Genomic DNA, 23,414 nt, shown 5'->3' with positions numbered 1-23,414 from the left:
TGGCCTGCCAAGTTTCAGTGGACAGGTCTGCTGCTAACCTTATGTGTCTTTCCTTGTAGGTTAAGGACTTTTTGTCCCTAGCGGCTTTTAGAATTCTATCTTCATCTTTGTAGTTTGCAAGTTTCATTATGATATGTCCTGGTGTTGCCCTGTTTTTGTTGAATTTGAGGTGAGTTCTCTATGCCTCTCTGAGTTGAATTCCTGTTTCCTTCACAAGATTAGGAAAGTTCTCAGCTATAATTTGTTCAAATAAACCTTTTGTCCCTTTCTCCTGTTCTTCCTCTGGGACTACTGTGATAAGGATATTGTTTTGTTTTATGGAATCATTGAGTTCCCTAAGTCTCCCTTTGTGATCTAGTAGTTTCCCCCCCCCTCTTTTCAGCTTCATTATTTTCCATAATTTTGGCTTTTGTACTACCTATTCTCTCCTCTGCTTCTTCAGTCCTCTTTGTAACTGTATCCAGTGGATATTGCATCTCAGTTATAGCATTTTTTATTTCAGCAAGACTAGTTTTTAGGTCTTTGATCTCTGGAGCACAGGTTTCTCTAATGTCTTTTATTCATTTTTTCAAGCCAAGCCAGTAGTCTTATGACTGTTGTTCTAAATTCTTGTTTAGATGTATTGTTTATATCTGTTTTGCTTATATCTGGTTGTGATTTCTTCTTGGTAATTCTTTTGGGGAGAATTCCTTTGTTTTGTCATTTTGGCTAAGTTTCAGTATTTTGTGTGTTTTAAAAGTTTGTTATGTTTCCTGTACCTGAGAGTAATGCTATAATAAAAAGAGGTCATACACTGTCCAGGACCTGACACTTCTGGAAGAGTTTCTGGTGTATGCTGTGTGCACTCTTCTGTTGCTTTTTGGCTGCTCTTTCCCACTTGTCAGTCCTTTGCAGAGCTCCTCCTTCCTTGCAGTGGGGGAGTGTTTGGACCTTTGACCAGGTGTGCTTTGATTTGTTAGTTCAGATAAGCCTGGAAAAAAAAGATAAAGAAGAAAAATCTTGATTCCTCCCAAAAAAGAGAAAAGGAAAAGGAGTGAAAAAAAAAAACACACAGACAATAAAAAAAACTATAAGCATGATTCCAAAGAAAAAGAAAGAAAAAAAAAGAGAAAAAAGAAAGGAATAGAAAAGAAAAAAAAAAAAAAAGAAACCTGATTTCTCCCCCCCACCCAAAGAGAAAAGGAAATGAAAAAACAAACAAACTAATAAACAAAAAACTGTGAGCCTGATTCCAAAAGATAAAAAGAGAAAAGAAAAAAAAAAGTAAGCCTGGTCCTATTTCAACCAGAACTGCAGGGGTCATTTTGAAGCACTCTCTTTTCAGTACACTTGGTGCATGTGGGGTGCTGCCTGTGCTGGCCTTCTGGATGAGAGGCCTGCTCCATTGGCTCAGAGCCAATCTTTCCCCAGTAAATAAGCAGTTGCTGGGCAGAGGGGGACAGGATTTGGTGTAAGCCTTCTACCTCCCTTGGGGACCTCTGTGTTGCTCTCTGAAGTGCCACTGTGTTGGTATTTGGGGGGAAATGGCTATCTCCGAAGCTCTTGGACAGGGTATATCACATCCCCTGCTCTTCAGGCAGCTCTCATAGGATAACAGGGGTGGCCAGCTTGCCCTGCACCATAGTTCTGTATTTTTTCTTTGGCGCAGAGCTGGGATTCAAAACTCAAGATATTAAAGAACCTGGCAGCACAGGGACCCACCCTCCCGTGAGAAGATTCTCCACTCTGTGTCTGATGTTCTTTCTCCCAGAAAAGGCCCCATACCCGCCAAGTGCTTGGAATCTATGTTGTAACATCGCTAAAAGCAGTGACAAGGTTATATGCCTTCTGCCTACATCCCTCGTATATCTTTTTAAATACATTCTTGTTAATGTTTTGTTCTATTTTTGAAAACGGTCTTAACTGATTTGCAAGGGTTATTTATGTTTTGATTTTTTAGGTTATATGAATTTGCAATATTTTCTCCCATTGTTGGGCTTCTTTCTACACTCTCTTAATGGTGTAAAAGAAAATTCTCCATGGCATTTCTATACATCTGGAATCAGCTTTTATTTCAGACTATTCAAGACTGTATAGGAAACAGCTTTGGAAAATAGAGAAGGTGTCTCCCTTTAGATCAAAAGGAAGCTTTATTTCTTGATTAAGAATAAGAAGATAATGTCTCCTTCTGGGAATAGTTTGACCACAATAATATCAGCTTTCTTATAAGACTAGGATACTTCTTTTTTTTTTTTAATTTTTTTTCAACGTTTTTTATTTATTTTTGGGACAGAGAGAGACAGAGCATGAACGGGGGAGGGGCAGAAAGAGAGGGAGACACAGAATCGGAAACAGGCTCCAGGCTCTGAGCCATCAGCCCAGAGCCCAACGGGGGGCTTGAACTCACAGACCGCGAGATCGTGACCTGGCTGAAGTCGGACGCTTAACCGACTGCGCCACCCAGGCGCCCCAAGACTAGGATATTTCTTAACTTGGTTCCACTCCTGTAATGCATCCCATTGCTGTTTTTTTAAATATATGAAATTTATTGTCAAATTGGTTTCCATACAACACCCAGTGCTCATCCCAAAAGATGCCCTCCTCAATACCCATCAGCTCCTCTCCCCTCCCTCCCACCTCGCATCAGCCCTCAGTTTTTTCTCAGTTTTTAAGAGTCTCTTATGCTTTGGCTCTCTCCCACTCTAACCTCTCTCTCTTTTTTTTCCCTTCCCCTCCCCCATGGGTTCCTGTTAAGTTTCTCAGGATCCACCTAAGAGTGAAAACATAGGGTATCTGTCTTTCTCTGTATGGCTTATTTCACTTAGCATCACACTCTCCAGTTCCATCCACGTTGCTACAAAGGGCCATCTTTCATTCTTTCTCATTGCCACGTAGCACTCCATTGTGTATATAAACCACAATTTCTTTATCCATTCATCAGTTGATGGACATTTAGGCTCTTTCCATAATTTGGCTATTGTTGAGAGTGCTGCTATAAACATTGGGGTACAAGTGCCCCTATGCATCAGCACTCCTGGATCCCTTGGGTAAATTCCTAGCAGTGCTACTGCTGGGTCATAGGGTAGGTCTAGTTTTAATTTTTTGAGGAACCTCCACACTGTTCTCCAGAGCGGCTGCACCAGTTTGCACTCCCACCAACAGTGCAAGAGGGTTCCTGTTTCTCCACATCCCCTCCAGCATCTATAGTCTCCTGATTTGTTCATTTTGGCCACTCTGACTGGCGTGAGGTGATATCTGAGTGTGGTTTTGATTTGTATTTCCCTGATGAGGAACGACGTTGAGCATCTTTTCATGTGCCTGTTGGCCATCCGGATGTCTTCTTTAGAGAAGTGTCTATTCATGTTTTCTGCCCATTTCTTCACTGGGTTATTTGTTTTTCGGGTGTGGAGTTTGGTGAGCTCTTTATAGATTTTGGATACTAGCCCTTTGTCCTATATGTCATTTGCAAATATCTTTTCCCATTCCGTTGGTTGCCATTTAGCTTTGTTGATTCTTTTCTTTGCTGTGCAGAAGCTTTTTATACCATTGCTTTTTCAGGCATCTCCTAGTGAGTCACATTGTTCATTGGACATTGGGGATTAGGGAGCCAATAGAGGTGATACTGTGCTGTCTGTTGCTATTGTGCTGGATAGTAAACTGTCCTTTGTATTTGACCCGGTAGCTTCTGCCTTCTGTAAGTATCCTTACATCTCTAATAATTTTTAATTTATATATTTTGAGACCATGTTAATTAGTATATTTTACATTGAATATCTTCTGGGTTGATTGGTTCTTATATTGTTTTAAAATACACTTCTTTATCTCTCATAGTGTCTGTTATGTTGTCTGCTTTGTCTAATATTTGTATCAGCATATAGTTGATTCTTTTTAATCAAACATGATTTAAAAATGTTTAATGTTCATTTATTTTTGAGAGAGAGAGAGAGACAGCAAAAGCAGGGGAGGGGCAGTAGGAGAGGGAGACACGGAATCCAAAAGTCTCCAGGCTTTGAGCCCGCACAGAGGCCCATGCATGGCTCAAACTCATGAGCCATGAGATCATGACCAGAGCCGAAGTTTGACACTTACCTGATTGAGCCACCCAGGTGTCCCTAAACATGATTTTTTAAAAACTTTGGTACATTTGTTTTGTTACACTGAATGTACACATTGATGAATTTGTATTTATATCTACTATCTATTTGTTTTTTGTTTGTTTGAAATTCTGTTTTCTGCCTTTTTGTCTTCTTTTCAGTTTTTCAAGGTTTGTTATGTCCTTGCTTCAACAATCCAGTCTGAAAATTTTTATTTTTTAATTTATATAGTTAGTGTATTTCCCCCTCAATTTGTGTTTAAATCTACCATCTGATTATTTGTGCTATATTTTTCCACCAGCTTTATATTTCCTTTTTTTTTCATTTCGTTCATTCTTTGGATAAAATTAAGCATTTTTGATATTCATCCTCTCTCATCATGTTTGTAAAATATTGTTTGAGTGGTTTACATGAGAAATTACTATATGTATTATTGATTTATCAAAGCCTGATTTAACTTAATGCTTTTAACGCTCCCTTGACAATGCAGGGACTTTAAAACATTTTAATTCCATTTATCGCCTCCTGAGTTGTCTGCCGTTTGTCATTTACTTTAATTATTCATAATTTTAAATGCACTCAAGACAGTAATGTTGTTACATGTAATCAGTATTCATTTAGATGTATCTACATATTTAATTTTTTAACTCTTTATTTCTTTCTGACCTCCGGCTTTCACATAAGATCATTTTCCCTCCACCTTAAGTATTTTTTAAGTATTTTCATTAGTGTGGATGTGATGGTGATACATTTTCCTAAGTTTTATATATTTGAAAAGGTCTTTACCTTCATTTGAAAAGCATATTTCCCCTGTAAATAACATTCTATTTTAGTGCATTTTTCTCAAATGTATCATCTTCTGCTCTTATTATCTCAATAGAAAGGTCACCTGCCTGTCAGTTCTATTGCTCTTATTTTAGGTAATGGGTCCACTTTTTTCTTCTTTCTTGCTTTTAAGATTTTATTTCTTTTTTAATCTTTGTTTATCCTATGATTTGCCTCAAGGTTGTTTTATTTCTATTTATTTTGCATAAGCTTCATTGCACTTTTTGAATCTGTGTTTAATGTACTTAATCAGCTTTGAAAGATTATTTGCTTTGTTCTTTCAAATATTGCTATGTACTCTCCTCTTTGACTTTCCATCTGAGACACTATTTACAAGTTATGTTAGGCATTTTAACATATCCCATTTGTCTCTTAAGTGCTTTCGTGTATTTTCCATCTTTTCTCCCCTACCCCATTTTCTCTCTGTGCTTTAGTCTGGATCTAATGAACTATCTTCCACTTCATTAATCTTTTTTTCTTTTTGGGGGGTGGTGGCTAATCTGCCATTAAACTTATCTCTTGTATTGTTCTTTTATTTTTTTTAACGTTTATTTATTTTTGAGAGACAGAGAGAGAGACAAAATGTGAGTGGGGGAGGGGCAGAGAGAGAGGGAGTCACAGAACCCGAAGGAGGTTCCAGGCTCCCAGCTGTCAGCACAGAGCCCAATGCAGGTCTCAAACCCACAAACTGCGAGATCATGACCAGAGCCAAAGTCAGACGTTTAACCAACTGAGCCACCCACGCTCCCCTATTGTATTCATTATTTTAGTTATGATATTTTCAGATCTGTAATTTCTATTTGTATTCCTTTTATATACTCTTTTGTTGATACGTTATACCTTCTCTGGTTCCTTCAACATATTGTAATTATATTGTAATTATAAATGGTGTATCTGATATTCTAATATCTGGATCAACTTTGAATTTTTATAATCAGTTTCTGTTATATATTTTCTCTCTCTTCCCTGTCACCTTTAATCCTCTACTGAGTCCTCTCTTGGTTTTAACTGACAAACTAGATTATTTTCAAGCTCCTCATCTTTGGGATCCTCAACTCCACATTTTATCTTTCAAACGTGTGGGTTTGCCAAAAGTTTGTCAGTTTCACAGCCATAACTAAGACAAAGGCAAATGTTCATATTAAAGTCAATAATTGAGGTAATTCAGTGACAGGTTTTCGTCTGTAAGGGATGTTTTATTCCCTGTTTGTCTTTACTCCTTTGGGGGACCCATCTTAAACCCAGGGCTCATCACCAAAGTGCCTGTACCTTGGTGGGTCCTGAACTCCAACTTTTGCTTTTGCAGTTCTGTGAGATGGCCACACGCACTGCCCAGACTCTCAAATGCCCATTCTGTCATTTGTAGATTGGCAAATGCTTTGAGAGAAAATGTCACACCAAGTATTGGTTTAATAAATTTGCACTCACTTCTCTTCAAGATCTTGGCATTTTGGGATATGGCTAAGTTGGCTTTCTCTGACACCTTCAATCAGATAACCTCTAGTTTTTTTAAATTTCTGTTGATGGGATTGATCAAAGGAAAGTTAATTTACCTTAGTTAAAAACCCTTATATTTAACACTAATAATATTGTGAAAATAATATCTTAATTTCCTTATAAAGTTTTGCTTTTCTTATTTTGTTTTTAAATTAAATCTGGAGAATATGTTTTACATGGTGTTTGTATATACTTTAATCTCTTTTCATATGGACCTACAATTAAACAAGCACAATATATTACATAGTTTATTTTTTTCCCCACTGATATGTAATGCTTCATCTGTCACACACAAAGTTTTCATTAAAGTGTGGTTTTTGCATCTGTTTTTTTTTATTTGGTTTAATTAATCTAATTATCTCTTACACACTTTTTGAAATACTATGTTTTGTCTTGAAATACAGTAGAGACAATTTTTGTTCTTAAAACTCTATTGGCTTTTATTGGCTCTGTTATATAAAATTTAGGCAGATCTTTTCAAATTTTGTGGGAAACACTGAATTTTATTGAATTGTACTGAATTGATAGTATAATCTTCAGAGAACCTAAGATAGTGAATAATCTATAAACATTGTAGAAAATTTACCATTTATTTGATTTAATGAATGTAAACAGTTTTGCTCATGATCTCATGCTTAATTTTTGTTAGACTTACTATTAGGTAACACTTTTAAAATCACATCTGTTTTCCATTTTGAGTTCATTTTTGCGTATGACAAGAGGAAGGGGTCTAACTTTATTTTACATGTTAATATCCATTGTCCTAGCATCATTTGTTGAAGACTATTCTTTCTGATTGAATTTTCTTGAGACTGTTATCAAAATTGAAGTGGCTATTAATATAAGATTTTATTTTGGAACTCTTTAGTTCTATTCCATATATATGTCAGCACCACATATTCTTAGTTACTGTAGATTTATTGTAAGTTTTCAAATTGAGAAGTGTGAGTCCTCCAACTTTATTCTTTTTCAATACCATTTGGCTTCTTAAAGATCATTTTTCATTTCCATATAAGTTTTAGGATCAGTTTGTCATTTTCTGCAAAACAAAAACTAAAAACAACCAAAAAAGCCTCTTGGGATATTGTGTTTACTTTATAAATCAAATTGGGAAATATTACCATTTTAACAATATTACGTTTCTAGATCCATGAACATAGGCTTTCTACTTCTTTAAGTCTTTAATCTGCTTCAGCAATGTATTATGGTTTGCAGGTCATAAACTTTGGATCTGTTAAGTTTATGCCTAAATACTTTATTTCTGGATGCCATTGTAAATGGAATTGCTTCTTGATTTCATTTTGTGATTGCTCATTGATTGTGTGTAGAAATACAACTGACTTTTAAATATTGATCTATTGATCTTCTATTCTGTATCCCTGATGAACTTTTTTTATTCTAAAAATTTTCAGTGAGTCTGTAGGTATTTTATATATAAGATCATATTATCTGTAAATAAAGATAGTTTTATTAACCCCATTCCAGAAAGACATTATTATTTGCACTTTAGGTAGAAAAGAATGAGAATTATAGGACTCATATGTGTGTGAACAAGTGTCACAACTGAATATGGATGTGACTCTTTGAGACCAGATTACTTCTATCTTATGAATCTCTAGCATGATACTAAGAAGAAATACTATAATCCAATAAGGTACATAAAAAGAATGTCACCCTTGAAAAAGAGTACATTTATTTTCCACTGTAAAACCTTTCTTCAGCCATTCATAATTTGGTTAAATTTGTAGCATCTTTATGATGCTAGAGTAGAGGGTACACATCACCCATAGCCATTTCTCCTATCACTCTACCTATTAAACAATAATTCTCCATTCCCATCTTCTGCCAATCCCTGGCAACCACCCTTCTACTATCTGTCCTTATTAATTTGATTCTTCTAGGTACTTCATATAAATGGAATATGCGGTATTTGTCTTTTTGCAACTCGTTTATTTTACATAGCATAATGACCTCAAGGTTTATCCATGTTGTATCATGTATCATAGTTTCCTTTTTTTTTTTTTAAAGCTGAACAACATTCCATGACATGTATGTATTACATTTTATTTATCCATTCATTCATCCTTGAACACTTAAGTTGCTTTCACTTCTTTGTTATTGTCAATAACATTGCTATGAACATGGGTATACAAATGTTTCTTTAAGATGGTACTTTATATTCTTTTGGGTAAATATTTAGAAGTGGTATTGTTATATGGTAATTATATTAAAGATTATTGTAACAGTGCATTATATAGGGAAGAGACTTGGTCATTCAAAATGCAGCATTATTTTCTTTAGTTCCAAAGCAAGGAGCCGTACTTTGGGGTAGAATTCTTCTATAATGTTATATAAATGTTATATAATACTGAGACATATGAAATTTTAAAAAATATTTATTCTTTTAACCTAATGTATTTAACTACACTTCAGTAGAGCACCTCATGGACAAATATGTCTTAACATACATGATGAGGGCCTTGACGGTAGTGATGTTTGTAATCTTTCTACTCAGGGCTTAGGAAAACTGCATTAGATGATGAGTAAGTATTTGCTGAAGTAATGAATGACAAATGGATGTAAAACATGAAATGATAACTGCTAAAGTGTCAGATAACATGATTGTTGAAAGGAAAGTTAATAGAGTTAACTACCACATAGTACTATTCTTGGCCAATTCTTTTTTAGTTAGTGATTATATGACAAATGTGACAACATATCTTTTATGAAAAATTAATATCCAATAGTGAGCAAAAACCATGTTATTACCACAAACTGTATAGTGAAAATATATTAAAGAATAATAAGATCTTTCATTGTATTAACAAAAATATTTGAATTATTGACCAAAACAAAAACTACTAAAGAATCATTAGTGTAATCAGAAACATATCTTCAGGAAACATGTTGGGCTCAGATGCATTTGTAGATCCAGAAGTACATTCCACTGACAGGTTCATTTAAGAGTAGATACATACAAAACTAAAGCATACTTTTCTTTGACTTTGTTTGTGGAGTGGACTTATTATTCTTTTACAGTTTTACAAGGAAAGCCAAATCAATAGCTTTGTTATCTTCATGAACAGAGAAATCTATATGCCATAGTTACCAAAATTTCAAAAGAATTTCTCCACTGAAATCTGCAGTACAGTATGAAGAGACTGTATTTTCTTTGGGCAAAGGTTGTTTCTCTAAGGAGTTCTTTTTGCATATTTTGGAGTGTTGTTCCATAGAAAGCACACAAGTATATCTGAAAGCTTATTATGTTCTGACTGTAGCCCATCCATTACTACCTTTGTGAATTTATAAAATAAAAGGGAAGTATATGATCTTTGTTGTTGCCTTAAAACTGTATTCCAATTGTCTTATTTGTATGATGTGCAGCATACATATATTTCATGCACATGTGTGGGTATGTGTGTGTATGTGTTACTTAAAGATTGACTGGTGAGACTATAGAATGGATATTTTCATTGCACAAGTATAAACAGACTTCCCAAACAATAGTCTTTTGTACTGGGAATCAACGCTGATAGAAACCTGTGTCCTTGTTCTCCTTTTTTGCCCTTCAGTTTGGCACTTATCATATCTCCCTTTTTTTCTACCTCAAAAAGAATCTTAAGGGCTGCTGATCAGGGAAAAGACATCCAAAGAAGACCAGAAGAACACAAGGCTCTGGTGCTAGATATTTAACAGTGCTTCAGCTATAGTTCCTTAAATTCTATAGATGTTAGGAAGGTTTAAAAAATATTATATTGTGTAAAATGTGATATATTAAGAACAAATACCAACGAATACGTTTAGATACACTCACAACAGTTAACATCATGGTGTAATGTTAAAGTAGGGTGAAATGTTATAAACTATGAGGAAAAATAATGATTTATTTAAAAGAAAATCACAATATTGGTTACATTTAAATATTGAGAAATCATAAGTAATAGTAATAATGGAAATTTAGAATGTAAAGAAAACATCAAGAAACTTGTGTCACACTTACAAATAAACTGCTTTCTTTTCCCCACATTCTCCTGTACGCCTAAGGCATAGCTGTAGGCAGCATTATAATTGTGGTGATATTGCATTTATTTGTTTTTTCTGAGAGAAGTGTGGAGGAAAGGAAGGAGTCACTTTTAACATAGTATTTTGAATAATCTTAAAACTTTAAAAATTACTTTTAAAAAATTTTAGTGTTTATGTATTTTTGAGAGAGAGAGAGAGACAGAGAGACAGAGCATGAGTGGGGGAGGGGCAGAGAGAGAGAGGGAGACACAATCTGAAGAAGGCTGCAGGCTCTGAACTGTCAGCACGGAGCCTCATGCGGGGCTCAAAACCACGGCGCTTCAAGATCATGACCTGAGCCAAAGTGGTACGCTTAACCGACTGAGCCACCCAGGTGTCCCTAAAATTACTTTCTGATTTAAAAAATCAAGCTACATGCTAGCCTGTTAATCTAACAAAAAGAAAGTATAATGGAAAAACATGATCACAATTGTTATTGATAGTATCACCCTGTTGGTATTTATTTAATTCCCATGACCATTTGACTGCAGCCTGAGCATGAGCATAAACTTTGTAGCTTCACAATTGATATTGATCCTGGAAAGACCAATTTAGCTACAGAGGTTTGTACTGACTACTAAAATAGCTGAAATGCCTGTACTAGTCATGATTCTGGTTGATTTGACCTCTGCATTGGCATGAAAATGATGAGCTCTTCAGTGTTTTTGAAATAAAGAAATCCAATCACATCTTTATGTTTTGGGATAATAAAACATAATATTTTAAATTTTAGTCACATTTTAGTTCTCAATTGCCACTTTAACTGCATTACTTTTTTTTGGTCATAATTTCTATTATACAATGATATTATGATTATCAGTCTAGTCTCATGAAAATGCTAACATGAGCTGAAATTCTAACTCTTTATTTGGAAAATTTTAATGTTAGAAGACCCTCTTGGTATATATGTACTTCTTGGCATGTGCATGGTTGGGGACTGATCGTTCTTTCAGGATTTATGTGAATAAGAAAAGCTCTTCTACATGAAAATCTGTGCTTGATGGTGGGGATCCTAAAAAAGTCAGGTCTTGCCTGATGCTGAGGCTTTTAAAAATGGTGATCATTATTCTTTTGCCCTGTCTACCCCAGGAAGCTTTTCAGCTGAGTTAGAACTCTTCAGGAAGTGGAAAGAGTAACAAGCTTTAATATCCCAGAAGGATGATATAGAAAAGAATATAAATAAAGCTGGAGGAATCTAAGGCTAAAGATCTTATGGAGCTTCAAGATGCCATATTATCAACATGATTACAAGTCCAAAACGGTCATCGTTTCAGTAAAATTTTGAAACCTTTCTGAAAACTTAATAACTTTTTTTCCCATTTCCTAGTAGTGTGTAACTATAAAAACCTTTCAAGAAATACTAAATTAGTGCTGGAGATTAGCTGGGTATTGCCTACAGTTTCACAGCCTTTCTTGGGGAAGTGCTCAGCTTTTAGCTATAGATAAATAATAAAACTCTGTACTGCATGGGTGAAGCAAAAATGATAAGACCCTCTGCCCACCTTGAACAAAAATACATAAGTCTAGGAAGAAAAGAGGAAGGAGATAACTGTAAAAATAAACAAAAAGCAAAGAATGCATTGGCAGTGAAATTGCAAAATGAGAGGGTAGCAAATCATAACCTCAAGAAAATTTTGCCAGATACAAAATGCTTCAGACAAATTGGTGAAGACACTAAGAGTTTATGCATGATTTCCTTTCCTGGGAAATAATTACAGGTTTTCAGGAAGGAAATTGAAGAAAGTTTGGCATGTCCTATCAACATTCCCTGTTTTGGAGAAAATAATGAAAGATGCATGGGTATACCATAAAAGAAATGAGATATGTCATACACTTTGTTCCTTCCCTCACCATGAAGAAACAGCATTTAATGGTTCAAAGGGAGGTCTAAAGTAAAGCACATATTTGCTTCTAGCCATTTTTCTCTAAGCCAGTTTCTTAAAAGTGGCAGGGATTTACTCCAGCATGAGACAGTTCTGCCTAGTCTTGTAGAGCCAGGTCTAGAGGCAAGAGTACACCAATGAGAAGGTGGCCCATTTGGGCTATTTCCAAAAGGGAGGAGACAAAGCACAAAGAAACTACACTCAACCTCACTAAAAATGACTTTGGTCCATGGGAATTTTGGTCCATGGCATCATATTTCCGATGTCAATACATTTGCATTAAGGAGGAGCATCAAAGTGAAACTATTCAAACATAAAAAATAGTTCAGAATTGCACGGATGTAAAAACATTAATGTTTTAAAAATTTATCACCAATACTTGCTTAAAATAATATTGAAATAATTATTTTGGATAGCAGTAATGATAATGATATAGCTGGGTACACATTTTAAAAAAATGTACAAGATTTACACAAAGAATGAACACATACTATTCTACCAAGCATTTTATTGAGCCTTCGACATGTAACTAGTACAACTGAAAAAACAACTTTAAATTGTATTTAAATTTGAATAGTCCCTCAAGGCTAGTTGGTACCATACTGAACAGTATAATTACACAGTTGTAATTGAAATGTAGGCCTTTCCACATATGAGAAGGAAAAGAGTTAAACGTCAAATTTTTCAAGAAATCTGGCCATATGCACCACGTTTTCCAAGTATTTTCTCTATGACTTAAATATTCCACATGTAACTTTTTACTGTGAGAAAACAGCATTGAGTTCATAACCACTAATTTGGCCTTATGAGAAATGTTAAAGGGATTTATTTAAGTGAGAAAGAAAAGGCCATAATTAGAAGTAAGATCACTATGTTGCACACTTGAAACTAATACAATGTTGTATGCCAACTATACTTTAATAATAACTTTTTTAATTAAGAAAAAGAAAATAGTATAGTAAATACAAAAAATGTGTACATAAAATGTTTATTGAATTAAAAAAATGGAAATTATATAAATGCCTAAAAGTCAAGAAAAAGTTAAATGGATTTGGTGCAGTAAGTTACCACGTTCTCCACATAACATAACTTAATGTTGCTTCTGTTTTGTGGTCACTGTCCTCTGGAGTTTCAGATACAATGAGACATAATAATTAAGGAGCAGTATGATCAATGCCTGTAAAAATTCTATTATCCCTTATCTTGTTCTGGAGAACACTCTGCTATTACAACTTCTCAGTGAATTTTAGTTCTGTATGAATGGCTCATCATACTCATATTTCATATTGATTTTACTAATTACTGAAACTCTTAAGCTTTTTTTCCAGACACAATAAAGCAGTTAAGTTTTGAATCTCATGCATGCCATAACACTAAATTGAAATTTCGTTTCTAATTTTCCACTGTAAAATTATAAACTCACCAAAAGATGAGACTATTTCTTAGCCAGTAGTGTTTAGCAGACAAGAATTAGCCAAACAATAAATATGCATTGAATTAAATAAATGGCCTCTATTCCATTGGGGACCTGCCCACTGAAATGGGGCAAAATATTTCTTAAAGTTTGAAAAGTTAGTTCCTTAAAGTTTTTCTGTTGTCGATGAGTGATCGATCAAATTTCTGATCGAGTCATTGCCCAATTCTGAATATTAGTCTATGTATCTATCACCAGCTCTTCTTGGCATTTTGTTTTAATAATTCAATGATGATTATAAGTACGTAAATTGCTCAAAAATAAATAAGACCAGGATTATATAAACTTGAGTAATTGCAAAGTTTGATAAGCTATCCTGATAACTTACCACTAATCACTTGTACATTTTTATTGGGGAAGCCATAAATCACCCAACCAAATTTTATTCTTTGTTACTTAACCAATAAATTATCCATTACTAAAACAGATAATGTATCTCTTACAAGCTTTTTTTTTCTTTTTTCTATGGAAATATTTGTGGAAAATGAGTTTAATTTTAAATTTTTAAAAATGTTTGTTTTTGAGAGAGAGAGAGAGAGAGAGAGAGAGAGAGAGAGAGAGAGAGAGAGAGTGGGGTAAGAGCATAGGGAGAGGGAGACCCACAATCTGAAGAGGGCTCCAGGCTCTGAGCTGTCAGCACAAGAGCCCCATGCGGGGCTCAAACCCATGAACTGCGAGATCGTAACCTGAGTCAAAGTCAGACCCTGAACTGACTGAGCCACCCAGGTGCCTGAAAATGAGTTTCATTTTAAATTTAAGAATACTTCACTTTTCAAAAAATCTACTGGTATTTTAATGGCACAGGCATCATATTTGTAACAACATAGAATTTATCAGAAAAATATGGGGTGTTTCACATGGGAAAAACACAAGAAACAAACCAAAATTAAAATGTAAGAAAACAGAAAGGAAACCAGTTGAATTAGTTTAGAACAGCTGTTACTGAACATAGAACAGAGAAAGCTCCTTCTGAGGGAGATTTAGCCTATTTCTTTAATCTCGTTTTTTTTCTTTATTTATATATTTTTCAACAACAGATAGATTAGGACTAGCTGAGTCCCCACACATGAATGTTTTATATAGGTATGTGGTGCTTATTTTGGCTAGGTATGGCTGAGTACTTTCTATTTCACCTGCCAGGTGTCCTTTAAAGTGACTTTTAAGATTGGCTTTTAGGTTGTCCTATTCTTGCCTGTAATCGGAATCTGGAGTCATGAAAGGAAAAAAATATCATTCCTTTGAAATTCAGTCTTGCTCTTGAACTCACTGTTTGAAACATGTGGTTACCAGAAAGTTATGCTCTTGGCAGGGTCTTGCTTTTTTTAAGTTTTAAGTATTAACTCTAAAAGCCAGCATTACCGCTTCATATAAATTAGGTTGCTGCAAGTGTGTCCTGCAATTTTCCTTCTAAATGTACATTTTTTGGTCACAAATGCAGCCAATATTTTGTATTTTTCAAACAGCCTGTTTTAAAGTGAATTCCCTTACAAGTAACTTTTATAATCTTATAAATTTATAAACTTTTATAAATATCTTGAGGGGATGAACAGACCTTATAATAATATTGTCTTGCGTAATCATTACTTGAAAGACCGCTTCCTACATATTATTTATTTACTGGAATTTCTCTACATTTGGAGGAGACTTATCCTATCTTTGGATAAGTCTGTCTTTATAACCATAGTTCTGTTTGGATTTTAACTGTGAGCATTCTAGATCCAAACTGCTTGAGTTCAAATCCCAAATCAAATACCTACTTGCTGTGTGAGCTTGAGCAAATTATATAACCTCACGTTTCTCATAATGTGCAAAATTGGGGTAATATTCATACCTACCTCATAAGATTGTCTAAAGATCTATCTATCTATCTATCTATCATCTATCATCTATCTATCTTTATAGATTGTCTAGAGATTTAAAGTAGTTACATATGTCGCGGACTTAGGAGGATTCCTGGTGATACTAAATACTTTCCATGTTAGCTATTATTAGCAGTGCCAATCAAATATAATAATAATTATTATTAAACCCATTATTATTTAAGACCGTACTGTTTGATCAAAAGTGACTCATCATCCATTTTATTGCACTTTTAGGGTTCCTCATAAGGCAATCTTTCATGCAATCCTGTCTACAAGTATGTTGCTTCTTTTTTTTTTCTGATTATGATGTTGATAGTCAAAGGTATGTATATCTCTTTCTACCCAACTTTCTTCCTTAGCTTCTCATTTGGCATTTAATGTGGAGAAACGGAAGGGGTCAATAGAAATTGAAGGGAAACATCCGGAAATCTTCTTTTCATGTAGCTGAAAATTGATAGCCTTTATCTATAGAATCATTGGCTATAAAATCAAATGTACTCCTTTGCCTATGTAATCAAATGCATTAATGCATTTAGCATACAGTAGATATATTCTAAATCATAATAGAGTAACAGGAATGGTATTAAATCTTCCTTAAAATTTTTTTTTTCAGTCGGTGGTCCACAAATCTCAGCATGCTCTTGAGTTGGCCTCACACAGAGCCAGTCTAGCCTTTCCTAATAGCTGCTCTTTACTAATATTTCTACACATCATTTTCTAGCAGTAGTGGTCTGCTCACCTGGTTTAACTGGGGTAGTCTGTATTTGCACTTATTTTCCTGGTGTGAATGTTAATAGTGTCCCTTTTTTGTTTTCTCAAAAGTGTCTGAGTTTGGATGATACTTATTTAGTTGTTCTAGTCAAAGTCAGATCTCCAAATTACTAACTTCCTCCTTTATCATAACTTACTAGGAAGGGCTGGCAAGGTTTTTTTTAATGTTTCTGTAGCTGAATTTAACAGTTTTAAATATTTATTCATGATTTTTTTCTTCCCAGTACTTGTGAACCAACGTCATTTTCTTATTTTACTACAATGCTGTCTGAGTACTTTGCAAAGATCTCTTCCTTATTATCTACAGGAAAGAGCATCAATATTCCAAATCTAGCTTTCTGGATATATACACATTTAAAAATACACCTACAAATACTAGCAATATTTGGCACTGGTTTGGATACTGTTCAGTTCTTGCAATAGTCTTAAGATAGTCTTGAAAATATTTTCCCTTGGAAACTAGTGATGTAGATTTGATGCTGTCATTTTAAAATTATGATATTTTCTGGGGCCTCTGAGTGGTTCACTCAGTTGCGTACCCTACTTTGGCTCAAGTCATGATTTCACAGTTTTTGAGTTCGAGCCCCACATTGGGCTCTCTGCTGTCAGTGCAGAACCCGCTTTGGATCCTCTGACCCCTTCTCTCTCTCTCTCTCTCTCTCTCTCTCTCTCAAAAAATAAATAAACATAAAAATAATAAAATAAAATTATGATATTTTCATCATAGATGTATATCTAGGAATTTTTGGAGTAAGAAGAGTATTTTCCTAGTTTGCTAAATGATAGATTTGAAGATTTACTTTCTAATTATAACTTTAAAAACATTTAAAGATGAATCAATTAATCATATTAGGATCAATTTCTTATGTTTTCATGATATTGTCACAGAAAATATTAGAGTAGGCCTTTTCTGTCTAAAAAATGGCAGAACTCAGTAATTATTAAAATAGGAGACACCGCAGTAGCAAAATTAAATAAGCCAGTATTGTTAATTAAGAACGTAAGTTTTATGTCAGTTTATTTTAATAGTTAAAATAATTGAGGAATGATGTTATAAAAAAGACTGAAGCTATGCCACTGGAAGCGATAAAATTTTAATAGTACCAAAAATTAAAAAAGTTAAAACTAGTACTAAGACCAAAGAATGGGAAATCTGTTTGATTTTATCATAATGGTTCTGTTGAACACTTGCAGAATTGGTTTTAGGGGAGACATTAATTTTTTTTCTACCTTGCAGTTTGAAATGACTTCATCATTTAGTCATGTGATGATCATTCTTTCATAAGATGCATTCAAAAGTAGTAGGTATTGCAAAAATATCAGAACCAATCATGGAGTGTGCAGTCCAAAATATAGCTGTTTCAGCTTTCATGCCCAGCTCTTGTAATGATAGGGAATGTCTGAATTCTACTCCCTAAACAATGAGTATGCATTTAAGATTTAGGCACAGATTGAAGGTAGTGGGCAAATTGTGGGCGAATTGATCACTTCACATGTTCATAAAGAAAATATATCAATGACTATGTTAAGTTAGCAATATTTATAGATTTAGCATTAAGCAAACACAATAGTCTCCACCTAGTTACTCATTCCAAGTAGACAAGACTCAAAGTGACAGAAGGAGGTAGAGTCTATATCTGAACTTAAAATATACAGCCCAGGAGAACATCCTGTCAAATATAAGATGACAGATAATTTCTCTTCCACCAAGTGCATGAAGTAATGAGTTTAAATCTGACTGAAATAGGACCATATCCCAAAATAGTTATAAAATCTGTAACAAGAAATAAGGGCAGAGATAATATAGGATACCTGCTACGTAAGGGAGAATTGGATCTATAATGTTATACTAATGAACTACTAAATCTCTCCCTTATTTTGAAAGTATTAATTTCATAGATATATACCTGTAGATTTATGTTTTGCTTAACAACGAAGAGAATAATTTTGAAAAGAAATACCAGAAAAGGATTCAAAATATTTATCACATGTCTAAATGTCTCCCAAAAGAAAGGGTACCCACAATGAAGAGCCTTTTCAGTCACCATATATAAATGATTCTTTTTAAATATAATATTTCTGTGTATTTAGTTGATTTTTTTCTATTTTTACTTCTTTTTAAAATACAATTATTTGTATTCAAGCTGTGCATCATGATGATTTGATATACATATACATAATGAAATGATTACTACAGTCAAGCTAATTAACATTTTCATCTCCTCACTTGTTACCACTGTGTGTGTATGTATTTATGTGTATGTGTGTGTGCGTGCGTTTGTGTGGTGAAAGCCCCTAAGATCTAGTATCTTACCATATTTCCACTATATGATCCAGTATTATTAACTTCAGTCAACAAGTTTTACATTGTATCTCTAGAACTTACTTAATAGAATTTTAATGACACTTAGCTTTTATGCCAATAAGTATCAGGTCCTTATTGTTAGGAAAGCTCCTAAAAGGGCCATTACGTAAATCTGTATGAGGACAAATTTATTATACTTTTGTTTTTTGATAAGTAATGAGTTCACATTATGAGATAAGCTACAATACAGTAAATATAAAAATCTTAGCTATACAAATAATTCTAGAGAATTTTTGTTTAGCATGAACTCACTTCCTTCCACTAGGCACCTATTTGAGCCTTATTCAGAAAAGAGAGCAAGAATATTTCTCTTCTGCTTTCATTTGGATCCTGTTCTTCCTTAATCATGCTGGTTTGGTCTCATCCTTGTCCTTTTTTTTAATTCCATGTTGGCCTGTGTCCATTCTTCTTGAGATGACACTCTCCTCATATTAGATTTGATAGATTATTTGGGGAGTTCTAAGTGTCTCCAGCTGTAATTTCTCAATATTTAGAAATTTGGGGTTCGAGTATTCATTGGTTGTATTTGTTTAGCGATAGTTTATTATTTCTATTTGCCTTTTAAAAACAGAGCCATGAAATCGCTAGAGGTTAGGAAGATGCAGGCTGTCAACCAACATGTGCATTTTAATTATGTGTGCTGCAGCTGTTTGGGAATGCATTCATCGGTAGGCTTCACCATTGTCTGAGGGCTAAGTAATTTGGCATTTGTTGTAGAGAAGACAGTATCTGACGTGAGTGGTATTTAAGGGATCTTCACCCATTATGAAATATAAAACAATGAAAATAAAACCCAATCCACTTTGTTTATTTCTTATGTCAGTTATAAACATCTTTTTAATGTAGCAACATGTAGCTTTAACATTATTTGCTATCTCTAGTTGCATAAATTAGGGTCTCTTTGTATTTAATATGTTTACCATAATTAACTCCTGGAAGCAAAATTGGTCATTAGAGATCAGAAGAACAGAGTGAATCAGCTGCCACTTTTCTTAACACAGACTTAATAATCGCAACCATTAATTGAGTACCAGATATATGATAGAATTTATTCAGCTATTATGTCTAATCTTAAGAACATTTTTGCAAGATTTCTATTATTCTTGTTTAATGTGTAAGGGAACCGAGCATCAGAATGATTACGTGACTTTAACTCCCTAATTGATTAAATAAACATCTATTGATCACCTACTATCAGTTATCTTGTTTGTATTGGACATGTTGCCAGCTGCGAGGTATATGTATGATAGTGGAACGAACAGGCATGTCCTTTGCCCTTGTGGAGCGTAAAGGATGACATACTGTTTGGTAACATCAGGAAGACTGAGCTGGCAGTCCTGCCCTGCTGTTTTCTACTTGTGTGCCATTAGCTAGCTGTGTGCCACTTTCTGGTTGTGGCAGTTCATAGGCGGCTAAATTTCTTGTTTAATAATCATCAGTTTACTTTATGTAAGGATTACAGTAATGTTTGCATTATAGAGTTTTTATGAGGCTTTACTAGGTTAATAATAAGTGATAGTTGTTTAATAACATGATGAGCATTCTAGTGCTCAATAAAAAAATATATTAATGCATTTTAGAAAATCTTATACAGTGTCAGAGACCATGAAACCTAGGTACTGCATGGATGTTATTCCTAAAGCCAAATTATGTTCCAAGACGGATGCCAACTTCGGTAGTTTCATGTATATTTCAACCAGCGGGAAGAATAGAAGAAGCTCATGGTCTCTGCTTATAAGGACATGTCTTGAAGGTTTTAAGGCACTTTTGCTCAAACCAAGTAGTCTGGAGTTAGTCAAGTGGCCGGCACTTAACTGAAGGCGACCAAATGGCAAAGTGTCTGAAGCTTGCCTCTATTTGCAAGTGAACTGTTTAGCCTGCTATAGTTTCATTGGTGCTGGCAGAAGCTATGTGGTTCTAGGGGAAAGGCAAAGGACTGTATTACACACAGCAGAGGAGGCAGCAGGAGCTTTATGTATGCTTCGGTTCCCCTCACTCCTCACTTCCATGGGGGAATACACCTGTGGGCCCACATAGATGCCATGCACACACTGGATCTGTGTCACAGCCGTGGAACCCTGTGTGAAAGACACCCCAGCCGTATAAGGGCACGTATAGAAAACTTGTTCAAACTTTGCCCCCAGAAGAATACATTCTTTTTATTTTCTGGGTGGGAAACATATCTGTCTGTTGCCTTGGAGAGAGAGCCTATGTCTATCTTCCAAGGCTATATGCTACACAAACATCTTTGAAATGAGAGCCTGGAACAAATAATGTGCAGAAACATGGGAGACCTGTGAACTGTCTCCTAACGTATTCTGGGGAATGATGTGCTCAATTCGAAATCAGGGAGGTCAGATTAATGGAAAGGAAGAATTGGAAAATAGTTACTGGGGAAAGCTGATGGCAAATGCCGTATCCCATCAGGCTTTACCGTGAGGTTTAAATCATGTCCCTACCACTCTGTTTCAGAGAAACTGACCTTGTCATCATATGCATTCCTAGTCCTCTGCATCAGTCTTTATTTCATTTTCTTAACTTGGAATTTCAATCTAGGGAACATGTACTGAACACCTGCCAAGTTACCAGCATCATGTTAGGTCTAGGAAAATCATAATACTAAATGAAATGTAGGCTCATCTTTCTGTGGCGGTGCAACTTGGCCAACACAGTTTGCTCAGTGACACAATTATAAATTATCTTAATTGTGGTCTCTCCAATTCTGGACTATCCCTGTCGCTGCTTGACTTCTTTGTCATTTGGCTGTTGGCCATTTTTACAGTCAAGATCTACACGCCTCATTTCTAATTTTGTTTTCAAACCGCATTGAATGTGCCACCTCCTGCTGAAATCCGTTCTTATCTCTGCCTGCTTCTGACTAAGTTTGGACAAACCTAGCCCTTTTACATGTGTAACGGAATCAGCTGCCTATGGCATCAGAGGAAGGGGGTTGTAGGTTCCATTTGGAAAAGGTTTAATTATTGAATACCATTTCTTTCATGTGCATTTATGGACTTCATTTTGTATTTAATATTTAACTTATTGACAAAAATCTTGTTTTCCTGTCTGTATCATGTGCTATACATTGTGGTTTCCATTCCTTTTCCTAGATGACGTGTTATGGCTTTAGCCTTTTCTGTGGAAATAGCTTACTGCTTCTGACTGGGTTCTGCTTCTGCCTGTTACTGCTCTGCTGACCACACCAGCTCACAGCCTTTTGGAGTTTTGAAAAAGTAACCAACAATGAGGAATAATATGAGAACCTTTTACCTGCTCCCCTCCATTTCTCTTTTCAAGTTTTACACTTTCCAAAGAAGATAAGCAATGGACGAATGCCATACGAATATCTAGTAGACAAAAACTTGAAGGTAGACTTAGCATTTCAGAGAAAAAGAAACTCTTTGAAATATTTTTGACAGACCCGGAATATGAATATCCAAGAGAAAGATAAGGCTATAGCTGTGGGCTTTTTGGGACATGGGCTATTGGGAGTAAGTTCACCAGGTCTAGAAATAAGTGTGTGTTATGATCACTGGGAGGGAAGTGAGGCTTCCCCTCTATTCTCTTTACCATTAGCTTCAAGTATCTCTCTCGCTGAGGCCTAGAGTGGGGCTTCGAGCTGTATGTGTCATAAAAGAACATGGAACTGGAAAGGAAATGGAAGGCTTAATTTACTGCAGTAGGAAAAAAACTGTTTCAGTTTGTTTGTTCTCCAGTTGCCAAAGTAATTTTGTTGTAACTACATGTGTAAGTAAATAAATTAGACATGGTCATCATTAAAAATAAAAGGAGTTATGCTGGGATTGTCATGTCACTCATTGAAAGAAGATCTATGTGCTTTTGAAACAAGGTATGTTGTCAAGAAGTTTATTATTAAGAATAAACTACAGGAATAATAATAATAAAAAAAACTATAGGAATGAGTACAACCTATGGGCAACCAGCTAGAATAGTTTTTCACTGGGGATTGAAACAATGGAAGTCAAGGATTGCTCTGAAATTTTTATTGATTGGCTGTCATTTGTAAAAAGGAGAAAGCAAGTCACAAAACATGACTCACTGAGGGAATATTAAGGACAGATTTTGTGTTAGTAGTTTGTGGCTTAAAACCAGTTGAATCAGTGGTTTAAAAACACTATGTGTGTTACTGGATCTATAACACATGTTTGGAGAAGGGAGATGTACATTCTCAAAACTGATCCCAGATACCTTGCATTTAAAAAAAAATTAAAAAAAATAATCTTTATTTATTTTTGAGAGAGAGAGACAGAGCATGAGCAGGGGGCAGGGGGGTGGGCAGAGAGAGAGCAAGACGCAGAATCTGAAGCAGGCTCCAGGCTCTGAACTGTCAGCACAGAGCCTGACGTGGGGCTCAAACTCACAGACTGAGAGATCATGACCTGAGCCAAAGTCGGAAGACCGACTGAGCCACCCAGCCATTCCTAAAAAAAAAAAAAAAATAATAATAATAATAATAATGTTTATTTATTTTCGAGAGAGAAACAGGACATGAGCAGGGGAGAGGCAGAGAGAGAGGGAGACACAGAATCCGAAGCAGGTTTCTGGAACTCCCAAACTGCAAGATCATGACCTGAGCCAAAG

At 35.1% G+C, this 23,414-nt stretch overlaps 1 long non-coding RNA gene across 1 annotated transcript in view; it reads left to right on the top strand.

The window, feature by feature from the left end:
• The window catches only part of LOC123383103, a 164,698-nt gene extending 141,943 nt beyond the window's left edge, over window positions 1–22,755 (top strand). The window contains exon 3 of the long non-coding RNA XR_006592469.1: window positions 21,923–22,755. This is a non-coding gene — a long non-coding RNA (uncharacterized LOC123383103). The remainder of the gene's footprint in view (window positions 1–21,922) is intronic.
• The last annotated feature ends 659 nt before the right edge of the window (window positions 22,756–23,414 follow it).

Source organism: Felis catus, chromosome F2, assembly GCF_018350175.1.
Source record: "Felis catus isolate Fca126 chromosome F2, F.catus_Fca126_mat1.0, whole genome shotgun sequence".
In the NCBI taxonomy this organism is placed as follows: Eukaryota; Metazoa; Chordata; class Mammalia; order Carnivora; family Felidae; genus Felis; species Felis catus.
Note: the sequence above shows the minus strand (reverse complement) of the source record. Positions and strands in the feature narration are given on the sequence as shown.